Raw genomic sequence first — 19,020 nt, forward strand, 5'->3', positions numbered from 1 at the left:
CTGTTTCACTCTGTCCCTGTGTGGTACAAAGGTACCTGAGACGACAACATATTGGATGAAGTATTTCTGAATTGCTTTCTTCAGCCTACAGAACAGGGGCAAATGTTTATTTTGTTTTATCCCCATTATTTAAAGTGAGGACTCCATGCCATTTTTAATGCATGCCATTACAACCCTGCACTGAATATGTAATTAACAATCATCTCATGAGCTTTCGCAATGCACTTAGGGCAGTAATATCTGTACTTCACAGATGTTAATGAGTTTATCCTCACAGTTCCCCTTCCAGGGAAGAAATTCCACCATAGGTGGGGAATGAAATAGAAGATTATACTCTGCATTTCCACGTTGTCTGCTAGCTTTGGGTGACCCCCCTGGATGAGCTGGCAGCTCCTCGATCTGCTCTTTTCAGAAGGTGAGAGCTGCTGTAGGATCCCAGCGCTCCTGAGCCATGAGGCAGGTCTCCAGCTGCTCTTGGACGGCGAAGCTGAGGCTGGATCAGTCACCTCCGGGCAGCTGCTGACGTACGAGGCGTGAGCAGCATGGCTTTGGGACTTTGTGGCGGAGTTAGATGTAAAATCCTCTCGCCTGGTGCATAGCCATAGGCTTTTCTGACAAGATCAGCCTTTTTTTCATGGTCTCCTACCTCCTCTGTACACCTCAGCACAGCTTGACCAAATGAATTGAGATACCATTTTCAGGGTTTGACTGCTGGACTTAATAAAACCCTTTCAGTCCAGATTTTTCTTTGTTTCGAGCAAGATTGGTAGATTGATGCATTGTAAAGCCAGAAGGAGCAGCTTGTCTAACCCCTGCATGACACAGGCCATAAAATTCAACCCTGTGATTTCTGTGTTTCACCATGGCTGAGTGGGAGTGCTTCTTTGGAAAGATCCTGTTTTGATTGCAAATGGTGGCAAGTGTGTGAGATCCCTGGTGAGCCCTTCCGGTGGTAGATCCTCTCTGCCCTCAGTTTCACAAGCTTACACTTAAATTCTGCTTGAGCTGCTCTAGCTCCCATTGCTTTCCATTGAATCTTATGACATTAGAAGACGCCTTGCTTCATGCATACCTGTAGATCACATGCAAGCAAGTCAACATTTAAAGTTCTCCTTGATACCCTCAAAAACTAAGCCAAGTCCCTTACTATGAGCAGAGCCAAGGCAAGACATTTTGGCATCTGGGCCTCTCTTCCTTTCCTCCCACCCTTCCTTGGGCTCCTCCCAGCCATTGCCATCTGCTTGTGATGCCACCACAGGCCTGCAGCCCCATTCTTGGGCAGCAGCAACATCTGGCACATCTTGGATGTATGTGCTGCTTTTTGGCAACCCTTGCAAAGGCAGCCGGGTGAGATTTTTTTCCTCCTGCTCCCCTTTGCTATGCTTCTGATTATAGTTCAAATCTTATGTTCCTTCATATCATTTTTTCTCTGCATGATCGCCAGTTTGCCAACAACCTTTTATCGGTGTGGATGTGTCCAGATGATAGCCTGCAGCTCTCCAGCAGCACTCAGTGGCATCCATAGCAGTACCAGGCAGAGAGATAATGTGACTGCTAGTGTTTGTCTTCATAGTCTCATGACAGGCATGTGTGTCCATCGGATGCAAACAGAGCTGCTTCTGGCTAGCACTGGGCTGTGCGTGCACCCTGCAATATCACAGCACCTTGAGAAGATGGGTGGCTCAGAAGAGGACTCCCAAGCCAACGGTCCCTTCTCACTGCTTATGGTGATGAGATGGATTTGCAGCACTGGGCAGCCACTACCTCCTGTCTTCTGCTTAGTCTCAGTCTGGTCATGAGCTTTTTAAGGTTCTCACTGCTATTGTTGTTCAGTTCCTTTCAGCCAGCAGATGGGACAAAAAAAAATTACTTTGTCTCCTCTTCCGGCAGAGTGAAGTCTCTAGATCTTAAAACCTATTCTCTTTTTGCATTACCTTTGAATGTCCCTTTTGTCTTGCAGAAAGTGTTCCAGGCACATGTTCAGTCTGCGCATTTTTTTCAAATGTACTCTGCAGCATTTTTGCTTCATTGCAGAGTGCTGAGGAATTCTTTTGACTGGGCTCCTGTCTGAGATGTGGGATTCGAGCTAGCTCTGTGCCGTTCCTGGTCAAACGCTGGTGAGACCAGATAGGATGTCTGGTACACAGACCTCTTCTGTTACTGAAAGATCTCGCACCTTGTGGGAGAAAACTAAGGGTATGGCATAGGATAGGATAAATGCTGCTGTCCGTGGAATAAAGAAAGATGGCCTCTGGCTGGCACTGTGCACTGGTCTCCCCTTTGCTGACTGAGAACCAGCAGGTCACACATCTGATCAGCTGAGAACTGTTGGCTTGGGTCTGACTGGTGTTTGAACTCCTCTCTAGCTGAGACATTGTGGATTTTTTTAAACTTCTCTGCAGCCCTTTCCTTTTTAACACAGACTATTGACATCAGGGCTGGAATTACTTATTGTAGGTGTTTTGTCATTACTAGTAGTTTCCAAGTCCTGCTCTTTTTTAGGGTATGCATACCCTCTGTGACCATCTTCTGCATCTCGTCCAGTTCTACAAATTTTGTCTGGGTTTCTCAGTGATCTTCAGGCATCTGCATTTCTTCTTAAGAAATTGTGAGCTTCTCTACTTTTTTCACTTAATGTTGGTTCATCCCCAAAGACAACTTCTGATTTTCCTAATCGATACTGAGGAGAGATGTGGGAAAAGATTCTTATCACGAGAGAAAACATCTGACAGATTGCAAATGGTCATGGATTACACCATCTTGGTTTCAACATGCCATTTCTGTCTGAGCTGTAATTTCAAACTTGTTCTCACCCTACTTCTTCTTTTCCATATTTTCCAGCACCCGTGTCTGGGTAAACTCTCTCTTATGAAAGAGCCGTTCAGGTCAGAGTAGTTGTGGCATGTCACATCAGCCAGGTCACCTTCCTTAATTGTACCAAGGATCCCAGGCTAAACAGGGTACAGCTGTTTTTTATTCCCCAGACTAACAAGTACATTGCTACTAGCTACAAAGAATGCCTTTAATCCTCTCAAGACCTTCTAAGAAGGATGCTGCTTGCTTCAGAGGTTGTCCAAAATAGCTTTTATAATTTATTTGACAGTGTCTTCCTTGTCTCACAGGATTCTGTGGTACTGCACATGTAAGATTGTCCTCAAGTTCTCCAAAGATCCTTGGCATATCCTGGGCATCTCTAGAGGAGTTATGTGAAGGAACCAAATTTCCTTGTTGGATTCTGATGACTTTTTTCACCCTTTCTATCCCTGAACTATGGTTGCATTATGTGATTATGAAAAATCTAGGCGGGACAGTCATTCTGAGTCAATGCCCAAGAGACAAAAAGCTTCATATTTCAGTAGGAAGGTGCCTTCTCTTGTAGAATATATAGGTCCCTATGGCTGTATGTGTGCCTCCTGCATTTGAGATTGGATTTTTTGAGTTTTCTGCTATTCCTTACGATCCTGCTCTGGGCTGTGACATCTTCCATTCCCTCTTGCTGTCTGTGGCATGATGATGGAAATTAGTGAATGTCATCTCCCTTCTTTTATGTCCTTCACATTCGTCCTGCTCTGAACCTACTGGATGGGGAAAATCCTGTCATTTTTCTTAATCTTTATTCTTTCTTCCATTTGGAAGCCCTACCCAACACAATTCTCTCCCTGCACTATCATGAGTGCACATCTCAGGGAGGTGACCCTGCTCTGAATTTGCTGATTTACTGGGCAATACTGCAGAGACCACAGGCTTGGAGAATATGCTGAGCACTAGCCCAAAACTCACCTTGCTTTTTGGAACCACTCTTCCCTGTTCACTAGGCTTGGTCAGCTCCATGGTAGACTTTGAGACTTTTCTTATAGGAACCAACTCCAAGCAGGTGGGAGTATAAAACTTTTATCTAAAAACTATAAATAAACTTATGCAGGGAAGATGACTTCTACTGTCCCAGGGAAAAGAGGATTTCCCAGTCTGCCAGACCAGGGAGACCAAGCAATGTCATGTACCTCCTCCAGTCCAGGGCAGGATACTTTCCACCACCATTTCATCTCAGCAGCCCTGGGGCTGGGTTGTAGCTCTCACCTGGCAGGACATGCACTCCTGCAGCCCTAGTGACATTAAAATAGGGAACTCTTCACCTTCACAAGGTGGATGCAAGGTGAGATATAGGTTACTGCCACTAAGTCTGCACAGGACTTCTTAGGTTTTTGCTTTTGCCTGGCAATAGTTGCAAATGTCCATGCAAATGGTCAGGCACAGATACTCTTACCTGGACCAAATCTAGACACCTCTTCTTTGGCATGAAGTCTATTCTCCAAAGAGTAGGTTATGTCATCCTCAAACTTTTCAACTCAAGTTCACTAAACTGTGTTACAGGAAGAAGCTTTCAGAATTAGATCTGCAACAGGAGGAAGAAGGTGGGTCCCATCTTCGTTTGTACCATGTTGCTCTCCAGAGAGGAAATTTCCTCAGAATGAGCGGTTGGATGAAGCTGCTTCAGACTCTTCTTTTGTGTTTTCTATAACATTTTAAGATGTGCACTTGAACAGGGCTTGAGACCCAGTGTCCTGCCTTTGGACAGGTGCTCTGGAGCAATTGCAGATGGTCTGTGTGATATCCATGGGGGAGAGCCAGCAGCTGAGTTATTAGCATTTCTGTTGATGAACCTGTTAACCACAGCCTGCATCCCATGTGTTTTGTTAGCAAGAGTGCCAAAATAGGCAGCTCCTCTCCTCTCTGTCTGGTTTGCTCATCCCTGTCCCTGTGCCATGTGGTCTGTTGTGCCAACACAGCTGTTTGGCTGGCTGCATGGCGAACTGGATTGGGGAGCTGATCAGGCTGAAGTTTTGCTGGATCACTTTTTTTTGCTATATTACTCTTCAGTCAGAGCAATTTTCCTAACCTGACTCCTCTGTGGCTCCACAAAGAGCTGAACTTGCAGAAAGCAGGGATTTTGCAGAGGGGCAGTGAGCAGTCAGATGAGGTCGGCGTTCAGGTTCAGAATATGTCTAAACCAGAAAAAGCGACCAACTGTAAAAGCCATAGACAACTAGGATCCCTCAGCAGTCCCAGACTATTTGTTTTTTTCAAAGACCTGCTTCCTTAGAAAGCTCCTTTTGAAGTAATTTGACATGCCATTTCCAGCTCCTATGTGATCCAACTCAGTTATTTCCCCTTTATCTGCCTCTGAATGCTCCTGAATGTCTCTATAAACCTTCCTGCTTGGCAGTACCTCTTCCCATGTAAAGGGACGTGCATTAGTGTGGGATTTAAACTTAATGCTAGAGAAGCTTATGAAGTCTCCCATTTGAGCTTCTTGAGGACTTCACACTGCATTTTCTTTCTCATAAAAATAGCATGTGCCTGAGTTTGAAGGATTGGTCAGGTGTAGATTCCCTCAGGTGCAAAATCCCTCTTGTAGGCATGAGATAGAGGATAAGGGATTCATTCCTGTCCCCAGTGAAATCAATGTGAGCTTTGCTATTGAGACAGGTCAAATGTCAGTCTCAGTTGTTCACTCTTCCTCAGGATTTTATCCTTTGTGCTCTCACTATCAATGAATCTCTCTTCCTGTCTCCTTCCCACAAGCTCTCATCCATCCTGATTTAAAGTCACCTCCATTAAGTGGTTGTAACGCTAGTTCTTTGCTTTACTTGCAGAGAGGACACTCCATAAATTTAACATTAGTCATGGCATCTGGCGAGAGATACCAAGGATAGGCTGCTTTGACTCAGAGGTTATCTAACCGTATCAGCCCCTGTATTTGCCTTTCCTTTCAGAGAGCTGAGGTTCCCCTGCAGGAACCAGGGCTCATTTCATGTGAGCTGATGCAACCATGCAGTCTGCCCAGGGCCAGTGCCGACACAACAGCGGTGTAGAGAAGCCACATGGCGGTCAGGTTCTTCTTCCCTGGGCAGTGCGTTTGGACCTGGGCTCCCTTTCCAACACCTCAGCCCTCTATCCAGTCTGAGCAGGACAAGAAGCTTTCAACAAGCAGAAACAGGGGAAGCTTATGTGCTTCGTGGCCGGCAGGCTCCATTTTCCCAGGCAGGCACATCTAGACAGGTCTCAGAGGCATGCAGTGACAAGTTGTCCATATTTGTTATTACTGGAGACTGCAGTGGGATGGAGAAGGGGCTGTACCTTTGCACTGGGTACAAGGCTTCCCAGATAATCTCTGCGATGGGCTTCAGCCTTGCTCCTCATGGGAAAGGAGGGCTGCACCTCACTGATGGAAGAATGGGACTGCCCAGGGTCTGATGGATACTGAGCCCTACATGGGTGCTCCTTCCACTGCTGTATCACTAAAAACAAAGAACCAGATCCTGTTCTTGGGTTTTGAGGCCAACTCCCCCAGCACAGCTCATGTCTACTGGGCTAAACTCTTTCAGTCAGTGTTGCTTCATCCATATTGTCCATTGGGAAGGGTTCCTCCACAGTGCTCACCCCCAAACTGCTCCAGGGCTCTTGTCTAGCAGAAAGCTGCTCTGAACCAGGTGAAAGCAGGCTAATCTCAAAATGAGCCGGATGATGAGGACAGCGCTCATGGTGGGTCTTGGAAATGCTTAGGTTTACACTCAGGACCCTTACTCCAGCATAAGACTGGTGTTATCAGGTTTAACTTATTTCACTTTTAAAATCATTTAGGGTAAACTGGCAAAAATGCTGAAAGTCAGGAATAAATCAGCTCAGATGGCCTGTGTGTGAGAGAAAGTATGCCTCTGTTTTAGTCTATCTGTGTTCATATACTTGTTCAGATATAAAAGGTAAAACATTCTTACATGGATAGCCATAAACACTCTGTACAAGAAACACTGGGAGAGGCTGGGGAAGGGATCCAGCAGAGAAGAGCAGGATGCTGGAGTATATGGGACCAAGTTCATAAAACCAGGAGTTCTCAATCAGTTTTATGTCTGTGTCTGTTTTAAAACGACCTTGCTTGGAAATGAAAAAAACAAGGAAGCAGAAAGAGAAAGGAGGAGAGGGTTAGGATATGATCTTTGTTCAGGGATGTGTCAGAACAGCATGTTGTGTTGTTTTATAGCTGCTGAGGAAAGAGAAGATGGAGTAGGGAACGTAAAATGACAGAGTTAGTAGATGTGATATTTGCCTGATATATTCTGCTGGTAATTAGTATAATGCCAATTAGACATAAGCTTTTTTTTTTTCTTCTTCAGCTGTATAAGTTATTGCTTGAAAATATGCCAACTAAAACCAAGATATTAAACTTTGAGGGATATGGAGATCTCTGTTCCTTGAGGATCTCTAGATGAAATTATGCAGACAACAGGGATCTTGACAAAAGCAAGACTTATTATATCTAGAAAGAAAATGAATAAAAGCAAAAGAAATTGTGTATTCCATATCTAGTGTCTTGCTGCTAATTAGCCACACAGGAAGGGGCACCCACAGAGATGCAGATAAATCAGTGAAAGAAGGCAAATATCTTGCCTTTCCTGAAAACACTGCTGCTTCGACGTTATTGTTCACCCTATCAGTTGCCTTCAGCAGCCAGATCCTGAACCCTTCCCATGTTCAGGCAGTTCCCTGCTGCAGGTAAACCTGCTGCCCACACACATTTCATTTTTCATTCTCCAAGCCGTTTTCTCTCTCTGCTAACCCACATCACAAGACACAAGGCTCACATTTTGCCTCTTGGTCCCTTGGGACATAAACCTCCTTAATGATGATTAATGACTTCCTTCGAAGGGTCAATTGCTGATCCTAGACCTCTCAAATCACAGATCCTTTTGAGCTCTTTACCTGTCCAGTTCTGGGCTGCTCTTTCAAGCAGGTACACCACTGCTTTGCTCAATGCTACGCACATATTTTCTGTTGCTATGGACTATGCATAAGGAGCAGACCTGCTATCACTGTCTTCTCCCTTTTGAAAAATAATCTGTAAAAATTATGCCCTTGGACTGATTCTGGAAGATTTCATACATCTCTGTTGGACCGTGAAATCAAAATCTCGTGATCATCCTGCTGTTCCCTTGTGCTGTGCTTTGGGGGTGACAGAGCTGGCAAATCCCCTTTGCCAGTCTGCCTCTAATGCAAGGCGATGGTGTATCCCTGTTGTCCTGCCAGGATGTTAGGCAGCAGGTTTAATCCTCACTCATTCTTTAAAGCGTGTTTTATTCATTCTGCGCCTTTAGGACTGCCTCTGGCAGGTCTCCCTCGAGTGGTGCAAACTTTATTGCATCTAACCTCCAGCAGTCTGTAAACTGCAGCACCCAGGGGTAGCTGGAGGTTGATATTCCCTATAGGAAGCAATTATCCTTCTTTTTCCCACTCTCCCACAAGAGCACCTTTCTGCCATCCAAATAAAAAACATAGGGCAGAGCAGTATTCATCAGGATCTGGGCTTTTTTCCTGGGTCTTCCCAAACAAACCATAACCAGTCTGCCCTGTTCCTGAACCTCCCCATTTACATCAGCACACTGATCACAGAATCATAGCTGCACCTTAGCAGCTTAGGAGGTGTTGATACCTCCTATTTTTACATGAGGAGGTGAATTCTCCCCAGCCGTGGCCATCAGCGCTTCAAATCCTTTCAGTGCCTCAGTGGGGAATCATGCCAGCAAGATGGCAAGTGGTTCAATTCAGAAACGTTAACCACCTGGGTTGATTTCTTGGCATGTATTTTGGCTGCACCATAGGAGGATTTGACCAGTGCATATGCTGCTTCTGCCACGCGCCAGCCACAAAATCTCTCCCCATTTAGCTTCCACTGCAGATTTTCAGCCTCCGAGGCTGTGGGTGTTTGAGGCATCAATAACGTGCATTTTCAGCTGGGTTTATGGCATGTCTCTTCACTGCAGAGAAACGGGCTGGGTAGTTCAGAGGTTCAGGCTCTCCTGCGTGGGCTGCTCAACTTGATCTTTGAGCAATCAGCAGTCAGACACCCTCATTTGGTGTCGGATCATTCCTCCAAATTTTCATGACCATACCCCTGGTCTAATCCTCACAAAACAGCTGTATGTTGGATTTCATGTGCATTTGGTTCTCTGTGGCTGGGTGTGGTATCCGGGTCTATGTGTGCATCCTCCGTCAGCAGACAGGTATTTCCTCCTCAGGGCAGCCCAAGAGCATCAGCCCTGGATTTAGTGCCCGTTCCCAGATCCTTCAAATATCCACCACAAATTCTGGCAAGGATCTGGCCTTTTTCTCCTCAGTGTCTACATTATGGTTCAGGCAATCAGCGTGTTTCTACAGTCAGAACAGACTGTAAAAAAGCTGAAATGACAAGTGAAGGTGCTCACTTTACTCTTAAGCAGCCCAGGAAAGATCTGTGGAAAGAAAACAAAACGTATGCATGCAAATCCATACTGTCATTTCCTTTCCCAGTTTCCTTGGGGTTTGGCTTGACTCTCTTCCAAGGGCTCTTCCTTCTCCCTTGCTCTGCATCTCTCTGAGTGGTCTTGGTTTTCTTTGTTTCTAGATCCCATTGTTGAGGCAAGCCCTTTTCATAAAGTTGTGATTTCTTTTGTCAGTTAAACACCTATGTGACTTCAAAGACCTTGAACAGTGCTTTGCTGTGTGGCTACTGGCATCCCTGCAATAATAATTTCCCCCGATTCATTCTCCTGCTAGTGAAAGATTATTAAATTGTTGATGGAGCTTAACAATGGTTTTGTTCAAAGTCAGACATGCGTATGCCAGTTCTTTTCTCCTTGACACAAGAGCTTTAATACAAGTGTACAATGAAAGGCAGCCACCAAGGAGCAAACACAGAGAGTGCTCATAAAACCAGACCAGTATTCCTATGTCCCTGTACACATGAACAGGCACACCTTGCAATGCACTCTTATGCGGCGCATGTGGCTACCCACTCACTCCAATCCAACACAAGCCTGTAGGTGAGGTGAGACAATTGATCTTGCTGAAAATAAATTAAAAAAAATAAAATATCCTGCATTAATTCTTGCTCATATGATTAGGACACAAGGAGGATCGAGGAACTAGCAGGTGAGCAATGGTGGGAGAGGACCATCCTTTTCAGGAGCAGTGGAAGGCCTGTACAGTGTTGGCATAAGGCTGAAACAATTGCTGTATTCCTCCTGCTTGGAGCATGCCAAGTACACACATACATCTCCCAACCAAGCTGCGCCTTCAGAGCAGCTTTTGGAACCTGCAATGAGGATCATTATATAGACTGCGCAGCCTCAGGCTGCTTGACATTTTGTATTATACAGACTTATTTTCAATTGCTTATCACTTCAGCAGATTTTCAATGCTAAAGCTTAAATTTTCCATGCTGGGTTTCCCTCAGGTTGGTTTCTTTTTCTTTTTTTTCTTAAGTTTTAGCAGAGGTGTTCCAGCTGTTTTTTGAGAACAAGAAATGCTGTCTCAGCCCTGCTAACAAACTGGTTATAAGGATTTCTTTTCAAGACCCATTAGCTTAACCATGCTTTTCAAGAGAGGTGTGGAATTTGGCACAGAAGCTGTCAGCATCGGTTGGGGGTTGTTTGCCCCAAAATGCCTGAGTCTCTTAATGAATGTGTGCCAGCATGCATCCCTGTGTAGCTGCGCCCACACACCATTGTGTGGCCTTCAAACAACAGCATTTCTCAGGGCTTATGCATCCTTGCCCTCCCTCAGAGACCTGGTGCAGGAGCTTGCTGCAGTTGCTGTTGCTGGATGGACATCCCTGCTGTTGCTTCATGACATCCCTCCTGGATATGCCCTTTCCCCAGCACTCTGGGTGTCCCCAGTTTTCTTTGGGGTGCTGGGTACTGCATGGCACGGGTTGTTCCTTGCCTATGGGAGGATTGAGTGTGGCTTGCTCTGCTGCTGGAGCATGTGGCATGCATGGGCTCTGGTGTCAGGGTGCATCTGAGCGTGCCTTGCTAGGAGAGCTGCTTTGGGGCAGGGTGGGGGTCCAGGGTCCTGTTCGTGCTGGGAGATGGAGCTAGCCTGTAGTGCCTCCCAGCCTGCCTGTGGTGGAGGCAGCTTTCTTGGCTCATTCCCAGGCTGACATTGCAGAGGTCCATCCAGAGCTGAGAGGATCCTGCATCCCCCTACGCACAGCACTGCAGCTGGCAGACTAGCCCTAGGGCTGGGGCTCAGTCCCTCGCTGCCCTCCCGGTCCCCGGGCTGCCAGCACAAAGGGACTCTTTCTTTATCTTCTTCTCCCTTTTATTGTCCTTCCTGGGGCATGTTCCCTGCCCTTCTCCTGCTTCTTCCCCGCGAACTGGCAAAGGCTGCCTCAAGCTCCAGTGCCCTCCCTGATTAGCTGCTGCCAGGAAGGGAAGCACGACTGCAGCTTTAATTAAATGATAAGGGCAGAGCCCCGGAAGTGGGGAGATAAGTGCAGCGGTGTCTGCCACCACACTTGCCCAGGCCCTTTCTAATTAGCTTTGAGAAGCTCTAGAGAGGAATATTAACCCTTGGAGGGAGGCTGGCTGGAGTGATGGGCTGCAGCAGACAGCGGGTGCTGAGGCCAGCCCCAGGGACGGGGGGCTGCAATTCGCCTGAAAGCGTGTGTGGGATGTGGGCTGGAGGGAACCCCTCCATGCACTCTCTCTGAGCCCTGTGCCTGAGCAGAGGGGCTGGGTCAGAGAGGATTAGACCCCTGCCTTTCACAGGCTTAGGCACAAGGTAAAGCTCAAGGATTAGCCGCTCAGGTTCCTTCTGTAAGAAGCATTTGCTGCTTTAACACATCCTATTCCTGGAAGCTGTGAGGTGGCCTGGGGCATGTGGGTTGCTGCGCTTGCCCCCACTGCTGCCCCAAGGCTTTCAGTGCAAGCAGATGAGTGTCCCCAGCCTCTGGAGCAGTGGCAGGAGCTCAGGGCACAATCCTCCTGCAGGAGCCATGGGACAGGTCTCTAGTCCCCTCCAGAACCCACGATGTGTCTTAGTGATACTCTGAGAGGGGAGGAGGGAGATGGGGTGAGAGGACCACTGTATGTCAGCAACCCATAATAATATGGACTAGGAGCTCCCCAGGACCTGGTGCCACAAGGCCCCAACTTCAGCTCTCCTGCTGTTCACCCAGATGTGGCAGAGCCTGGCTGGAGAGTGCATTGCACCAGAGGGCTGGGCAAGGGCACTTCAGCTGTAGGTACCCTTTAGCTAGGTCGGTGGGTAGCCAGAACTCTCTCTGGGTGGCACTGCTCCTGGCCCTGGAAGCCTGGCCCCTTCTGGTCACCCCACTCCCATCGACTGGCAGCACACCGGTACCCGGCGCATGCCAGAAGGCTCTGGGCCAGGCATCCCTGTGTCCCCGGGGAACCTGTGGCTGGAGAGGGGGACAGATCAGCCCCACAGACCCAGGCTGAGATCCCCACCGGGAGGGTCTGGGAGGAATCCTATGCACGGGAGGCGGCAAAGGCAAGGTGAGAATGTGGAAGGAGCAATTGTGTAGGTATTTGGGTAGCAGGAATGTGCATACAAGGCATGCATGAGCTGACAGCCCCTGGGGATAGCAGGTGGTGTTCCTCTGCCTATTTACATAACCATCATTAGCCCTTGCAATAGAGGACTCAAAAGCCAGAAGAGCCCTGTGCTCCGACCTGCCCCTCCTCCTTGAGCAGGGGGGGAAAAAGGGCGGCTGCTCTGCTGCCCACAACTTCTTGTCAAGACCTTTGTGCACTCCTGAAGGTACTACAGGAGTTGTTACTTACCTGGGCTGGATATTGCAGGGGCAAATAATGAGACTGGGAAGATGGTTTTGTAATTGCACAGTTTGGTTTGGTTATTGCGTGACTCCTCGACCTTTCTGGTGCTTATTTGTTGAATATCTGTTGTCTGTAGGTGTCACAAGAAGTTCTTGGTTGGCCAGAGGACAGTGTTTGGATATTATAGGAACCAGGATTTCTTTTTGGAGCTAGACTTGTTACTGTGTTTTATGCAATGTGGGTGAAGAGGATTGCCCAGTAATGCTCATTACCTGACTTTGTTTTTAGTTGCTTGAAGTTTTGTCAAATTTTAACCGCAAGGACACAATTTTTCATAGTGGACATATGCTATTTACCAGATACTTTGAAAAGTGGCAGTGAAATCTGTCCAGATATTTCACTTCCCAAAGGAGGTAGGAAAGGAAATTGTTAGCTTTTTCTCAATAGTAAAGCAATCCCCCTATCCTCCAGCCCCATGCTTTAGAGAAGTCATTTCCTGTGATCTCTTGACCTTTTCATTGTACCTTCCCCAATTTCTGCAGCCTGTGGGGTAGAGTCTCACTGGCAAAGCCTCTTCTTCCCAAAAAGCCTGGTGTATCTCCCAGGTGGTTCTGTCCTCTCCCCCGGAGGCACAAAGGGACTCCAGGGAAAATATTTTCCACCAGAGCTTAATTCTGGTCTGCATCATGAAGCAGTCTTTCATGAAGCGAATTAAGACTGCATGGACAATCCTAATTTTGGCATTTCCTAACCTTTGAACCCTGTAATCCTATTAAGGTAGTTCTTAACATAATTATTCAGTAATTTAATGTAATAATTCTGCTTTTTATAGTCCAGCGAAGGTTGAAGCCCCACTGTGCCAGGGTAGGAGATCGTGTAAGTGGCACCACAAGCACAAAATCTGTTACAGGGAGATTGAATTTGTTTTGCTGGGTATCACAGGGATTACAGTGAAGCTGGGGGGCAGATGGTGCTTTTGGGAGTCCCACGGGTGCCGTAGTCTGTCACTGAGCCCTGTGAGCCCTGCCTGGTCCCTGCAGGAACACGATCAGTGTCCAGAGCCATCCGTCTGGGTGCTCCTGCCACTGGCACAGGGTACAGATCACCTCCCGGTGCTGTGGTGATGTGGCCGTGGAATGCCTGCGCTTCCCAGCCAGCCTGCTACTGTTGCACTGCTGCCTGCAGTTTGCAGGTGTAATGGCAGCGGGGAGGTGGTCCCTCAATCTCCAGCTACAGTCAGCAAGGGAAGAACATGTCCTCTGGGAGCCTGGGCTCAAGGCCCTCTCTGCCAACAAAGTGGTTTAGCACTACCTGTGCTGGTGAGGCTGAGGCTGGTGGGTGCATCTGTCCACATTAATTACGTGCTGATTCTGCTGTAATACCCTTGGCAGGATCTGGGAAGTCATTTGCTTCAGTGCTGCAGGTAGTGTGTGCTGTTGTAATATACTCCAGAGGCTATAGTTTGATCCACGTGTGCATCTGGGGGCTGACAGGCCATTAACTTTGGAGCAAGCTGTCTGTACTGGTGTTTAGATACTATTGTTTAGCATGAGGGGAGAGATGCTCAGTGCTGTAGGGTCTGGGGGAGGTGCCCGTGCATGTTATATCTCTTGACTTTGGTGCCTAGGAGAAATCCATCTGTGTGCTGGCATCAGTCGGAGGATCTTTCTCAATATTTATTGTAAGAGTGGGTGTTGCTTGTTATTGCCCTGAGAGCTGTAGGTGTGGCGTTGAACTGCAGTAACCACCTTTATGGGCAGTGTCAGGTCGGTCTCAGATACCAGAAGCCATCTGTCTGCGTGCTGTAGTGACGGTGTTAAGTTTGGAAAGCCATCTGTCTGGGTGTTGTAGTGCTAGAATTGGTCCCTGAAGCCGTCTGTCTGGGTGTTGTAGTGCTAGGAATGGTCCTGCAAACCGTCTGCCTGGGTGTTGTAGGGATGGTATTAGCTCAGTCTAGGAAAAATAGGGACTGACGTGGACTGCGGGGAGCTCTCCGCTTGTGCTTTCAGCTTCCGATATTTCTGTACTGATTGATCTCTGGAGCATTGCTGTGGAAATGGGCAGCAGTCCAGCAGCCTTCCCCAAGGCCTGGAAAGTGAAATTGGTGTTGTGCTTGTGCTGCTCTGGAGGTAGAGGGCTTTGGTCACGTCCACATGTGATGTGGGAATCAGGGGCCAGAAAGGAGATGGACTGAGGAGCTGCAGAAGGAGAGCTTGCTGCTCTGGTCCCCTGTGTCCGGAGGGTGGGCATTCCCTGCTGAGGATAATGCACTGGCTGTGCCCACCTCATCTGGGGACCTTGAGGGAGGACCTTGTGTCTGGGTTTTGCAAAGGAGATCACGACTCCACAGTTACCTACAGCACAGCTCCCTGCTCCCAAAAGCCCTTGCAAGGGGAACACGTGTTGGGAAGGAACCACTGAGCTCCTGTACACCAAAGGAAGCCCACACTGAGCTGGCAGGTGGGGATGGGCTGTTGAGCATCTCTTGCTGCCAGTGTGGGGGGACTCCTTCAGGCTACTGAGTCACATATGTTGCTGCTGGGGCAAGGCATGGAGAGGGGTAAGTCAAGGGGCAGGATAGTGCAAGGCACTCATTCCTGCAGTGTCGGGATGCAAAGATGTTAAGAATAGCATAGCATAGCATAGCGTAGAGTAGCGTAGCATAGCATAGCATAGCAATGGGGCTGCTGGTGTAAGAAAATGGGATGTTGCGGCACACTATCCAAATAGCTGTACTGTTAGGTTGTAGTGAAGAAGGAACAGACCATGAAGTAACGGTGCCTGGAGGAAGCAGCACCACAGGGGAGTGGTATCTGGAGGGAACAGCGCTGTAAAACATGGTACCTGGAGGAAATGGCACCATTAGAGCAGTACTGCCTGGAGGGGAGACAGCAGCAGGGGGGAGGCAATACCTGGAGGGAGCAGCAGCACAGAACATGGCACCTGGAGGACGTGGCACTGTGGGGGACCAGTACCTGTAGGCAACAGCGCCATGGGGGAATGGTGCTTCCCAGGAATGGCACCGCGGGGGAACAGCACCTGTAGAGAGCAATGCCGCAGGAGAGTGGTACCTTTGGTAACCACGCTATGGGGGACAGTACCTGTAGGGAACTGCGCTGCAGGGGAACGATACCTGTAGGTAGTTGCGCTGTAGGGGAGTGGTACCTATAGAGAACAGTGGCATGGGAGGATGGTACCTGTCAGCAGTACTTTGGCAGGGGAATGGTGCCTGTAGGGAACAGCGCTGTAGGCAATGGTACCTGTAAGTGTGAGCACTCCGGGGAGTGGTACCTGGAGGGAGCAATGGTGCAGGAGAATGGCACCAGTAAGCTATGGTGGAGTAGGGGAATGGTGCCTAGTCTCAGGAGCTGTGCTGTAGGAAGGGAGTCGTTGGAAAGAGCAGTACTGGGGAAGCTGTTCCTATTGCATAGATGCTGTAGGGACAGGCAGGGAGGACAGTGCTGCTGGGATATGATGTCATGGGAGGTCACCACTGTAAGGGGTGTCCCAAGAGTGGTCTGCAGAGCCCTGAGGGCTTGGTGTGGGAGAAGAGGTGTTTCCAGGTGTCCACACCAGGGCAATAGAGGTGGTAAAGCTGCCTGTACTGGAAACACTGCATCCTTCCCTGGCTGAAAGACAGCCATTTTGGAAGAAATACTTCACACCCCAGCCCTCAGTTTGCAGCGTGGGACATGCTCCACCCTTCTACTCCCTGACCGAGGCTAGAAGAGGTACAGTACTTTTGGGCTCTGAACAGGGGTAGCTGGTTGAAATTAGTGGCTGATGTTCTCCATGCCATCAGGTTTGGAAGTTGAGTCTTTCTGATCTAATGCTTCAGGAAAGCATCCTGCTTTGCCTCCAAGCTGCTCTCCCCACACTGTCATATTCCCCATTTCTCTGTACCACTGAAACTCTCCAGTCCCTCCTGGCATGCTGTGCTTCCCTCCTCCTCCCTTCCAGGCTTCTCTGCATCCTCTGCCATGCTCTGCTGTGTCACGTCCCCACAGTCCCACTGTCTTCCCTCCCAGAGCTGCTCCACTACATCCCCTCACCCGCAAGATCTGTCCTTCTGTGCTGCATCATCCCTGCTCACCCAGTGCCACACACCACACATATGGTGCAGATGTCTGATGCGAATGGAAGACAGGGGGAACCAAACTAGACTGTGAACGTTGCAGATGGTGGCAAAAAAGAAGTGGTTGAGGCTGGCTCTCAGCTTCTGCTTGAAGATACCTGGCTTGCAGTGGGTGAATGAACCTCTGCAAATCTACTGCAGGAGATGGAAGTGCCTGCTGAATGAGGCTGCCTGCTTTTGTCTCCTGTCTAACAGTACTCAAATGCACTGTTGAAATCCCCCACTAAGAGGAATAATACTATTAGAGGAGCCCTTGCGAGAATGTGTTCCTGCCCTGCATGGGGATATATAGAGAGAAATAATTAGCAGAGGCACCAATATGTGCCTCTTCCCAGAGGAGACAGCCTGGCACAGTCTCCTTCACAAAGAGCAGAGGTGTCCTGGATGTCAGGAGACAAGAACAGCCATGCCAGCATCAAGAACAGAGCCGCAGCTCGAGAGAGCTTCCCCTCCTCCAGCCAGAACAAGGGCCCGGGGTGCATCTCTGAATGCATCTTGGTGTAAAGTCCCAACCGTGCCCCCTTTTCATCTGAAAAGTTCAAAGGGATGCGACTTTTATGACCCCGGATTCATTCCTATGCAATGTGCCCAGGCAGAGCAGCCCTAAGGCAGCTAACAAGAGGATGCCAGAGAAATGCAAAGCTATAGAAAGGGGGGAGCCAGAAGACTGTGAGGACTGTGAATGCCCAGACAACCAGGCAACCCTCCTGACTGTGAAATACAGCCTTCTGGTATGGAAATGCCGATAACAGGATGGGCCAGCCCTCCGAAGGAGCGCAGTGAGAGGGCAAAGCTCAGGAAAACACGGCAGCTGCACAGACATAGCTTTTACTTTGCATGGCCAGGATGCCGTGGAGGAATGAGATGCTGGAGAGCGCATGGCCATCTTCTTCATCACCTGGGAACTTTGTCAGATTTCAGGGATTCAAAGTCACAAAACTGCATTCCTGGGGTGAAGGAGGGATCCAAAATCACAAGTACGCTTCCTACGGTGAAACGGACACCTCAACTTTGAGGTGAGGTTTGGGCTCTGCCTCCTTACCACACTGCAGGGCATCCAGAATCAGCACTTTGCGGGCAAAATTTCCACCAGCGTTTACCCCCAAAGAAGGATTTTTGCTTGTCTGCAGTGGCACACTGAAGTCTCTGGCCCACCGGCATGCACTAAGAATTAGGCTGTAGGGTCATGTTTGCTCTAAATCACAGCTATTGAGGAATTACACCCTGCCCCGTTCCAGGGCTCTTAAAGCAGAGCTGGTTGTGCTCATGGCACATAATACGCTCCTTTAGCAGCAGGGCTCCGATGCCAGCATCTCACTGCAAGTGAAGGGACAACGCTGGAAAAAGACCTTGGTGCCAGAAACAGACAATGGGAAAACCAGAATAAAAGACCCTGAACACAGCGTTCCTGCTTGATCCTGCGATTTCTGTGCTGCCATTGGCGCAAGGAAATCATCATAGCTTTGTTCACTGGAGAGGTAGCTTTTATTTCGGTCCTGCCAGTACCCCCTGTAGACTCAGCAAAGCGCCTTCTGCCAGAGCAAGAAGATGTGACACTCATCTACTCACCACCCTGGGGGTGCACAGCACCAAGGCATTTCTGGAAGCAGAAATGATGATGAGCCATCCCATTTGTCCAGTAGGAAAGTAGATGAGAGAGAGACAGCAATATTGCCTCTTGAACAGAAGTGAAAGAGAACACAACACAACCTCAGACTGACCAAGCCGGTGGCCACCGGGGCATCCTGTTGTCCTGAGAGGAAGACCTGGTGGATCATCTAGGACACAGGCTCCAGTCTCTGCTTTGACTTGCACAGAGTAGAGGTGAAAACCGAGCTTTCTGAGCTCTGGTTTCGTATCTTACTTTCTGTCTGTAGCTAGGAGAAAGAATGAGGCAACTTTCCACATGCTCAGGAAATAGGACAGTTGGTCTGTGGCCAGTCCTGAGAATGACCCCAAAGACATGCACTGGCAAGCTATGCTCTCACACTGGCCTGTGCAGGCATCTTGTCCCCTGTGATGCTTGGGCTCCTGCTTTTGCACCCTGCAGCATGAGCGTGGCTGTCCCCTGTGCACGAGTTCATTTGAGTGTGCCCATTTGTGGTGCATGAGCACATCAGTGTGCATCCAGCTGGGCTGTATCCATGTGTGTGTGTGCACATTGCCGTGTAATGCACAGCCCCAGTCCCTCTGCACACAGGGACTCGGAGTGCCACAAGCCAGGTGGCTTGAAGCTTTGCCTCAGGTTCCCATGTGGGTCCTACAATGGCC

At 48.7% G+C, this 19,020-nt stretch overlaps 1 protein-coding gene across 3 annotated transcripts in view; it reads left to right on the forward strand.

Moving 5' to 3' along the window:
* The window catches only part of PCDH1 (protocadherin 1), a 55,716-nt gene that overhangs the window by 31,330 nt on the left and 5,366 nt on the right, over nt 1–19,020 (forward strand). The window lies entirely within an intron of this gene.

Source organism: Nipponia nippon, unplaced genomic scaffold (genome assembly GCF_047370975.1).
Source record: "Nipponia nippon isolate SJK-2023a ecotype South Korea unplaced genomic scaffold, ASM4737097v1 scaffold_21, whole genome shotgun sequence".
Lineage (NCBI taxonomy): Eukaryota > Metazoa > Chordata > Aves > Pelecaniformes > Threskiornithidae > Nipponia > Nipponia nippon.